Source organism: Octopus bimaculoides, chromosome 19 (assembly GCF_046866305.1).
Source record: "Octopus bimaculoides isolate indiv1 chromosome 19, ASM4686630v1, whole genome shotgun sequence".
NCBI classification, from domain to species: domain Eukaryota; kingdom Metazoa; phylum Mollusca; class Cephalopoda; order Octopoda; family Octopodidae; genus Octopus; species Octopus bimaculoides.
This window is the reverse complement of record NC_142946.1, coordinates 23,340,924-23,351,014: the sequence shown is the minus strand read 5'-3', so window position 1 is coordinate 23,351,014 and position 10,091 is coordinate 23,340,924. Positions and strand designations below refer to the sequence as shown.

The following is a 10,091-nucleotide window of genomic DNA, read 5'->3' as shown; positions in this document are numbered from 1 at the left end:
TTCAAATTCTGCCAAGGTCGACTTTGCCTTTCGTACTTTCAAGGTTGATAAAATGAGTACCAGTTGAGTACTGGGGTTGATGTAATCAACTCACCCCCACCCCGAAATTGCTGGCCTTGTGACGAAATTTGAAATTACTATTATTGCAATGGCAACAGGCCTTACAGCTATAGTAGAAAAGGTTGTTATTACAGTAGCAAGCTGGCAGAATCTTTTGTGCAGCAGACAAAATGCTCAGTGGCATTTCTTCTAGCTTGATGTTTTGAGTTCAAATCCTGCTGAGGTTGACTTTGCCTTTAACCTTTAATTCTTTCAGAGTCAATAAAATAAGCACCAGTTGAGCACTGGGGTTGATGTAATTGACTATCTGCTCCATTCCCACACAATTTCAGGCTTTTGTCGACAGTAGAAAGAATTATTATTACAGAATGCTGAAAAGTGGTGAACAAGCTGAATCATTATATTAAATGCCTTGTGGTATTTTTTCTGGCTCTTTCAGAGGTCTGAATTCAAATCTCTCCAAGGTCAGGTTTGTTAGACACCCATCCTGGGTTGATAAAACAAAGCACTCATCAAGTACTGAGATGGATTTAAGTGATTAACCCCTCCCCTCAAAATTGCTAACCTTGTGCCTAAATCCTAAACAAGCATTGTTTCTTATGACTGTGGAATCAGGAATAGTGAAAACAATATTTGAAATATTAATGCAGTGAAAATGGCCCAAACAGTAAACTGCCAGCCTCAGATGTACTGCACAGTCTCTATTCAGGCGGCGTTGTTTCAGGCTCAAATTCTATTGGAAATAACTTGGATTTTCACCTCTCCAAGATTTCTTTTATATTCTCCCCAATTAAAATTAAGTCTGAGTCTGATCAATTGCAATCTTATAAATTTAATTAAATTTATATCAAGATAATACATCATCCAATACACACATAATTTTTTCTCAACACATATTCACTGGTATAGATGTCATAATTTCCTATTCTCTTCACCCACTTTCTAGATCCAAGGTTGACTGTCTTGTAAGAAACATAAATAACATTCAACATGAATCTTTACATGTCAGCAAAGATTAGTAAAATTGTATGAGCTGATGACACATCCACAGACACATATACACACATACAGATTACACCAGCTGACATCAATCTATATGCACATGTGAAAATACTTGCGCATGCAGATTTTTTCTTTAAAATGGATCATAGATATATACATAATAACAATCTCACCTGGCACTTACATATTCTCAAAAGAAACAACGTAATTATAAAAAGAAACTTTAATCGATCTTTCATCCTGGACTTTGTGTCAGTGTCTATATTTACAATAATCCTTATTTCATCTTAGCTAACTCGTAAGCTGGAGGTAAGATCTGTTTAATCCAAGATACTATTTCATAAGTGAATACTTAGCAACTGTAAGTAATATTCCCTATGAAGATGTAATTTGATTCAATCATCATTGATACAAATTGACATTACAAGATTGCCTGTTAGGAAGAAAAACTAATTTAGTAGATTATCTTAATCTTAAGATAATTTGTTAAATTAGAAATAAAGGAAATCCTCTTAGACTTTATGCCAACTCTACATATTTTGAAAACAAAGAAATTAATGCTTGCCACTAGATTTTGAAGAGGAAAAGTATTAGTTATTCAAATTATTCAGAATATTTTGGGTACGTCATTTTGTACATCAACTTCAACTTGATTTATTTTAATTGATGCCATGAGCTTTGTAAATGTTACTTTCACTAGTTTAATCTTATACAAACTACTATTGGTCCAAAATTTTCAGAAATTTTATTCTATTAAAAAAAAAAAATCCCAAAACATAAAACTTCTGTCTTTTGATCAAACAGGTTCATGCTAACTATGCTTTGCTGATAAGATCTAATAATACTGAAACATGTCCATTGTTGTCATTAACTGACTGAAAAAAATCAGATTTTCCCTTAAATATGAGAATGGTATATCTTAAAATTAATTCTTAATATTTTGAAATTATCTAAAGCAGCAAGCGGTAGAATCATTGGCACACAAAGCAAAATGCTTAGTAGCCTTTCATCTGTCTTTACTACCCTGAGTTCAAATTCTGCCGACATCGACTTTACTTTTCATCCATTCAGAGTCAATAAAATAAGTCCCAGTTGAACGCCAAGGTTGATATAATCAACTTACTCCCTCCCCCAAACATGCTGGCCTTGTGGCAGAATTAGAAACCAATATTTTGAACTTATCTCTCCTCTGTTTTGTAAGATGCTAACAACCAAAACTAATTTTTGTTTTCTTTCTCCAATAAAACGGAAATTTCTCTTCATTAAAAATGTTTTATGTGCATTATTCAGTACAACACCACTTACTTCATTTAAAGATATTAAGTATGTTTTTGGTAATCAAACAGAAATAATGGGAAAAAGTCGCAAGTGTTTCTACTGTCGATATTGAATTCATTGGTGAGTCGGCAGAATTGTTAGCATGCCAGGTGAAATGCTTAATGGCATTTGGCCTGTCTTTATGTTTTAAGTTCAAATACTGATGAGGTTGACTTTGCTTTTCATCCTCTCAGGGTCAATAAAATAAGTACCAGTTCAGCATTAGGGTTGATGTAATCGACTATCTTCAGCCTCCAAAATTTCAGGCCTTGTGACTATACAAAAAACTGAATATTAGAATTTCAAAATCAAATAGTTTACATGAGGTATAGTTTGCCTAATTAATATTTAATATAGTTAAAAATAAACTATAAGTGTTAAAATTATTCAAAGACCCATACAACATAATTAGGTAAAAATAAACAAATATAGAGTAACCAATAAAAGATTTAGGGTATTAATAAGTCCTATTAATTAATTATATAAGTGCTCCATAATTAATTATTTAAACGAAGAATAATCAAGATATTTCAGTAAAAAAAAAAGTATTCAGATGAATGGAAGATTCTTACACCATAATTAGTTAAAATTTTGAAAGAGTAAAAACAACAAAAAACCATCAAAGCATTGAATAATAAATCAAATACATCTTAAACTGCTTATTAATTAGAACCATATGGTGTAAGCACTGTTTCATGCATTGCCCAAATACTTGATTGCATGTAGGCAGTGGTGATTTGACTGAGTACAAATGACTAGCTTATGTAAAATGATGTAGCAAACTAGAAAATATATAAATATATTTTCGTTTTCTGATGACAGTAGCAAAAAGCATATCAGGTAAGCTAGGAAGCAGGTTTATCTAGCAAGGGAAGAAGCAGAAAAGAAGAGGTTTGCCCATGTCTTACAGTGTGTGGATCAGAGACTTGAGGTGTTCCAGCTTGCTAGATAGAGTGTCAGTGAGAATTGAGATGTGGGAGAGAAGTGTGTATTGATGGATAATTGTATGCTTGCACATAGTGATTCTGAAAAGAAAAAGGCATAGAGGAGCTTGCTACTATGAAAGACTATTAAATGTGGAGAATGAATGAGAGAAAGGATGTCCCCACCACCATGTGAACCCAACAGAGGGACCAGCTATCCTATTTGATAGAAGTATGATAAATAAGGCAATTAAAGATATGAAGACAGAGAAAGCTCCTCTTCCATCAGAAGCTATTGCTGAGAGGCTTAAAATATTTGGTAGAGAAGAATACAATCTAGTTACCCATATAGTTAACCAGGTTATTCTGGAAGGCATAATCCCTAGTGACTGGGGAAGTAGCAAATTAAGCAGCTGCTTCAAAGGTGAGTCAGATGCCTTAGATAGAAGCAATTATAGAGACATCAAATTGCTGAACCAGGTGATGTAAGTTATAGAGAGAGTTATAGTCAATTATTAGGTTAGATGAAATGCAGTTTGGTTTTGTGCTGGGGAGAAACATTACTGACACTATTTTCTTAGTCAGGAAACTGTAAGAGAAGTGTTTAGCTAAGAATAAGCCATTGTAATTGGCATTTGTTGCTCTGAGGAATGCCTTTGACAGAGTACCTTGCTCTGTGATATGGCTTGTAAAAGTGGTACAGGTCATCTGTAGGGGTGCTTTTAGTTAGATGAGAGTTAACCATGAATAGAGTGATGAATTTACTATACAGAAATGTGTTCACCAAAGCTCAGTTCTGAGCCCCCTTCAATTCATCATCATCCTCCAGGCCATAACAGAGGAATTTAAGACTGGATGCTCATGGTAACTACAATATGTTGATGATTTTGCTCTCATAGCAGAATCTGTAACAGAACTAGAAAAAAAGTTCCAGGTGTGAAGGCAAAACCTGGAATTGAAGATCCTTAAAGTTAACATAGCAAAGACCAAGGTCCTAGTAAGCAACAAAATGGCCCAACTCAATATGTAGGCAAGGTGAAGGCTGAAGTTTCATTTGGCATACCCAGTGCAAGTTATGGACACACAAGAGGTGCAGTGGAATCACAGGAAGGATAACAAAGAATGTAGTGTTCATGTGTGGAAGATGCATAGGAACAATGAAGTCTACAGATACATGGGAAATTGCACCAAGTACTTAAGTGAGAGGATCTTTCAAGGATAAGGCAAACATAAAGATCATAGCAGACAAAATTCATCTGTCATGGGCACCAGAACTCCCATATCACATGATTTTGATCCATTGGACCTTCTTAGTGGGAAGCACTGGTCAGCTTACGCCTGCCAGATCTTGCTATTATAATATATGGAATTTCAGCATATTTTCAAATAGCTAACAGGCTTACTAAAAATTAAATATTTGTGATGGAAGTTGAATATAAAGATTACCTTTTGGTAATCTTTATATACTTTCTACAAGAATGAGTTTCAAGTATTGTGCACAGCGAATTTATAACACTTGTTCATTGCAAAGAATAATTCTTGACTGAGGCTTTTATACGATCTTCTCATGTTAGCAGCTCTATCATAACTCTGATCCCTTAAGCTTACTATCTGTAAGCCATTTATTTCCCTAAAAGACAGCTGTAGATATCTACATCACATATTTTCAATGAAATATTCTTTGATTTTATTATCTGAAACACAGCATACACATATAGCAAACACAGCCTATTCAGAGCGGGCAAACATCTGTAGATACACTCATTAAAAATTAATATATTGTCACTGTCTTGATTTCATTTAATATTGATTTTCTTAGATAAATAGTCAAAGATTTGATTATATCATTCTGAATATTGTTTGAAGGAACTGACGCCTGTGACTTCTTTTTAGATGAAGTACATTGCCCACTGTATCTAGATGGCTCTTGATGTTCCTGAAGTATTTGTCCAACAGCTAGTCCAGTTGAAGAAAGTTTCTTTTATTTAAATTTGCTTGATATTACTGTTGTGGAGATGAAAAATGATTAAAATATATTAAAATAGAAAATATACTAGAAAATATATTAAAATGGTGAATAGAAAATATATTAAATGTAGCAGACCACATCTTCTTGTAAACTGGCATGAACAAATACAACCATACTGGAATGAATTTTTTCCAGTTTTTTCAATCTTCATATATTTATGAAGACTTTTGTTCTGACTGCTTATGTTCTCAACAGATTAATTATGTTTTGAGATAAGTGACTGAGACCTTTGGTGATATGCCATACTTGAAAAGACTCATCAAGCCAAATGAAATCATAGTTGTGGCTGATGCCGGTGTTACATAACAGGCACCTGTGCTGGTGGCACAAAAAAATCACCCATTACACTTTTGGAGTGGTTGGTATTAGGAAGGGCATCCAGCCATAAAAACCATACCAAATCAGACTGAAACCTGGTGCAGCTCTCCAGCTTACTAGTTTCAGTCAAAGTGTCTAACCCATGCCAGGATGGAAAGCAGACACTAAATGATGATGATGATGATGATGATGATAATGAAAATGATGATGATGATAATAATCCTTTCTACTATAGGCACAAGGCCTGAAATTTGGGGGAGGGGGATAGTCGGTTACATCGACCCCAATACTCAACTGTTACTTAATTTATCAATCCTGAAAGGATGAAAGGCAAAGTCGACCTTGGCAGCATTTGAACTGAGAACACAGCAGCAGACGAAATACTGCTAAGCATTTCACCTGGAATGCTAACAATTGTTCCAGCTCGCTGCCCTAATGATATTGATAATAATGGAAAGCTTTAACATTTCCTATATTGCCAGGATGGTACATACATGCACACATACATATGGTTGTGAAAAGAGGGAAAACTGTAAACCAGACTAGCAACATCTCCATCAATGAATTAACTGTTTCCTCTATGTCAGATGAGGAATGTTCAGGTATCTAGGGGTGGATGAAAACATATCTTACAATGGTACCTGTAATAAAACACGTGTCACTAAGGAATATTACAGACAATTAAAGAAAATTTGGACCTCAGAACTCTCTGCTTTCAATAAAACAGTGGCCTACAATGTGTTTGCAGTGCAAGTACTCATACCAAAATTTGGGTTGCTTCATTGGATACTTGAGATCTGAGCTATTGATGTAAATACATCAATAGCTCAGATCTCAAGTATCCAATGAAGCAACCCAAATTTTGGTATGAGTACTTGCACTGCAAACACATTGTAGGCCACTGTTTTATTGAAAGCAGAGAGTTCTGAGGTCCAAATTTTCTTTAATTGTCTGTAATATTCCTTAGTGACACGTGTTTTATTACAGGTACCATTGTAAGATATGTTTTCATCCACCCCTAGATACCTGAACATTCCTCATCTGACATAGAGGAAACAGTTAATTCATTGATGGAGATGTTGCTAGTCTGGTTTACAGTTTTCCCTCTTTTCACAACCATATGTATGTGTGCATGTATGTACCATCCTGGCAATATAGGAAATGTTAAAGCTTTCCATTATTATCAATATCATTAGGGCAGCGAGCTGGAAGATACAAGCAAGCTGGAAGATACAAGCAAGCACACATAATTTCCACATTAACAGTGATGTAGATTGCCTCTACTTAAAATATAAACAAGGCGGCAGAGGCTTAATATTGATCCAAAATGCCTTTGAATGTTGTATCATACCCCTTCAGCAACATCTTTTAATCACCAAGCATCGAAGTGCAGCCCTTGACCAAGTTGCATACATTCCTTGTCGGATAAACTTAAATACATGCCCAAAAAAGTCATGACCCTACTGCAACATATCATCAGATGAAAGGCTGAGCATATATGAACAGAAGAAAATACATGGATATGTTAATAGAAAGCTCCAAGATGATAGTAACATTGATCATCAAAGCAGTCTATCATGAACCAGCAACTGGATTACTACCTCCCACTTTGAAGAGTATGCATTTACAATCCAGGAACAGGAAATATCAACCAAATACCTGATGCACAAAAGGGACAGAGATGCAGTAAATGTAACAACCAATGCAGTAAAATGTAGTAAAATGTGATAACCAATGCAGACATTGTAGAGTTAACACTGAAGATATCCACATCATAAGCAGTTATCCAAAAATTATGTCATCACAGCATTATCTACCGATGGGATATGATGTTGTAGTTAGGATATTATATAATGAGATCTGTTGGAAGGATAACCCCAAAGGACAAACAAATTAGAGCCCACAGTATGGAAAAGCCATAGCCACTCATAATAAAAAGGAACACTGGTGGAATGTCCCAGAGAAAACCTCAATAAAATGTAAAGACAATAAATCAGATAATAATGATTTGGTATAGAGAAGAGAATCTCTGTACAGTTGTGGAAATCAGCTGTCCAGTGGATGTTAACATAAAGCTGAAGATCAATGAAAAAGAGAATACCTACGTTGAACTATTGAGAAATTTGCAGTTACTCTATCCAGATTGCAAGTTCAGGTTTATACCTGTAATTATTTTGGCCCTGGGATATGTAACACTGCCTGAATACTAATCTTGAGAAATTAGACTTCTCAAAACCAGAAAGGAGAAAGCTGATTTAAAGGAGCATGTCTAGATATGCAAGTATATGTATGAGAAGACATACATAAAACAAAACATTCAAATCTGAACAAACACATACATACATACATACATACATACAAACAAATTAACAAAAATACCCTGTTGATGTTGAAATTCCAATGAAGTAGCCTTGGATCTAGATTAGAAACTGCTTCTTTCTCTATTGGCAAAAAATCTTGAAATAAAACTGAATGACACAGACACAGACACAATATATATATATATATATATATATATATATATATATATATATATATATATATATATATATATATATATATATATATACACACACATTATGTTTGTGTGTGTACAATTTCCTGTCATCTGCCATAAATCTTCAAAATCCACACTAAGCGGCTCAAAATTCTTTTTAATCTTAAAACAATTTGGGAAGAAGTGGTCTAGGATAGTTTCAAAACATTTAAAATGCAGAGACTCAAACGCTCCATCTTGAAACAAGCATTTTGTAAACAGGACTTGATTTCAATCTCTGAAACTTTTCCGCATGAAATCGATTGTAAACGAAAACATAAAACACAAGTACTGTTGATCTGTGGTCTAGCTAGTGCATGGCCGTCACTAAAGGGGTGCACTGGACGGCACTGCCCCCTCGCTATTCAATAGTGCATCTTCAGATTTAGTGATACACTTATTTCGAAACTCACCCAGAATATTCTGAAGCACCCCCAGGTATCGAAGTCAGTCAATGGGCCTGATCTAGTGTGTGCTGCCTTGGCCGACCCTTAAGTTTGCAGTCCCACCCTCTGCGCCTCAATCTTATACATGCTTATAGTGCTGACCAAACCCTCACGCCCAACAGCTAACGATATGTGTTCTATCAAAACGTGCTTTTGAATTTTGACTAAACGGGCTCAAGTACACGATCTCGAGCGTCCTCAACCACACATGCTCACCTCTTTGAGATATCTGAATTCAATCTGAGCAAGAAGACAGAGAACTCGGAATTCTTTGTTCGTCACTATTATCCTATGTGTGAAATGGATTTTAATTTATTGTTTTTACAGTCAATTATCTGTTTTCAGTAATTCGCCAATTCGTTTGTCTTTTACAGTGCACTAAGGGAGCTAATTCCTTTTGTGCACATATTTATTGGTCTTTTTGGTCCAGGAGTCTGGAGAATTTGTATTCACAATCATGAATATGATGAATTGAAACCTAAAACCGGGACAAAATATAAACATCGGTTATGCTGTAGGCAGCATATCTCTTATATAATTCACACCCATGAAATGTAACAAAATGTATTTAAAAAGAAATGGAAAGCAATTTAAATATTAAGTTTCACTGTAGGTTATACAAAAATTAAGAATACAGACAGCTTTATGAGTATTTTTGGCTGTTCCTCTTAGAAGACGTACCCAACTTCCAACTCCATTAGATCAGTTTCTTATAAAACATTCATTAATCAGTTCGCGTAGAGTGTCCCTCAGTATCTATAGTTTCCACAATAGTAGCTCAAGAGTCAGTTTACGCAGAAGAGACCAGGGGAGGTAACCTTGATAGACCGAACGTATAACACTAAATGGTTACGATAGGTGACTATTGAGTATCATGTACCAAGCAAATGTCACTGTACATCTAAGGCGGCGAGCTGGCAGAAACGTTAGCACGCCGGGCGAATTGCTTATCGGTATTTCGTCTGTTTTTACGTTCTGAGTTCAAATTCCGCCGAGGTCGACTATGCCTTTCATCCTTTCGAGGTCGATAAATTAAGTACTAGTTGCGTACTGGGTCGATCTAATCGACTAGCCCCCTCCCCCAAAACTTCGGGCCTTGTGCCTAAAGTAGAAAAAAAAATGTCACTGTACATTGTGACGCAACATTTAAAGGCAAGACCGAAACCAGACGTTGTGGGAGGGCAGCCGCTAAGTATTGGTGGTCGACTCTATCGAAAGTTTTCAATCCATATAAGTTGATTAGGGTCCCACTCGTGCTTGGCTCCTTACCCACTCTTTCTACGATGTTTCGCACGAATTGGAAGCTGTTGTGGATAGATCTATTCGGAATGGCGTCAGCAGTCAAACTACTGGTGCCAACCTTTTTTTAAGGCAGAAAACCAGCAATTTTGAAGGGTGGGGGTTAGTCGATACCATCGACCGCGATTACTTGACTGGTACTTTATCGATAATTTCTTTGT

The 10,091-nt window shown here is 35.6% G+C and overlaps 1 protein-coding gene across 1 annotated transcript in view; it reads right to left on the bottom strand.

Annotated features, from left to right (window-relative positions):
• The window catches only part of LOC106873101 (uncharacterized), a 173,174-nt gene extending 163,756 nt beyond the window's left edge, over positions 1-9,418 (bottom strand). Inside the window, exon 1 of the mRNA XM_089366619.1 lies at positions 9,313-9,418. The gene's annotated coding sequence lies outside the window, so the exon portion shown is untranslated. The remainder of the gene's footprint in view (positions 1-9,312) is intronic.
• Between the last annotated feature and the right edge of the window lie 673 nt (positions 9,419-10,091).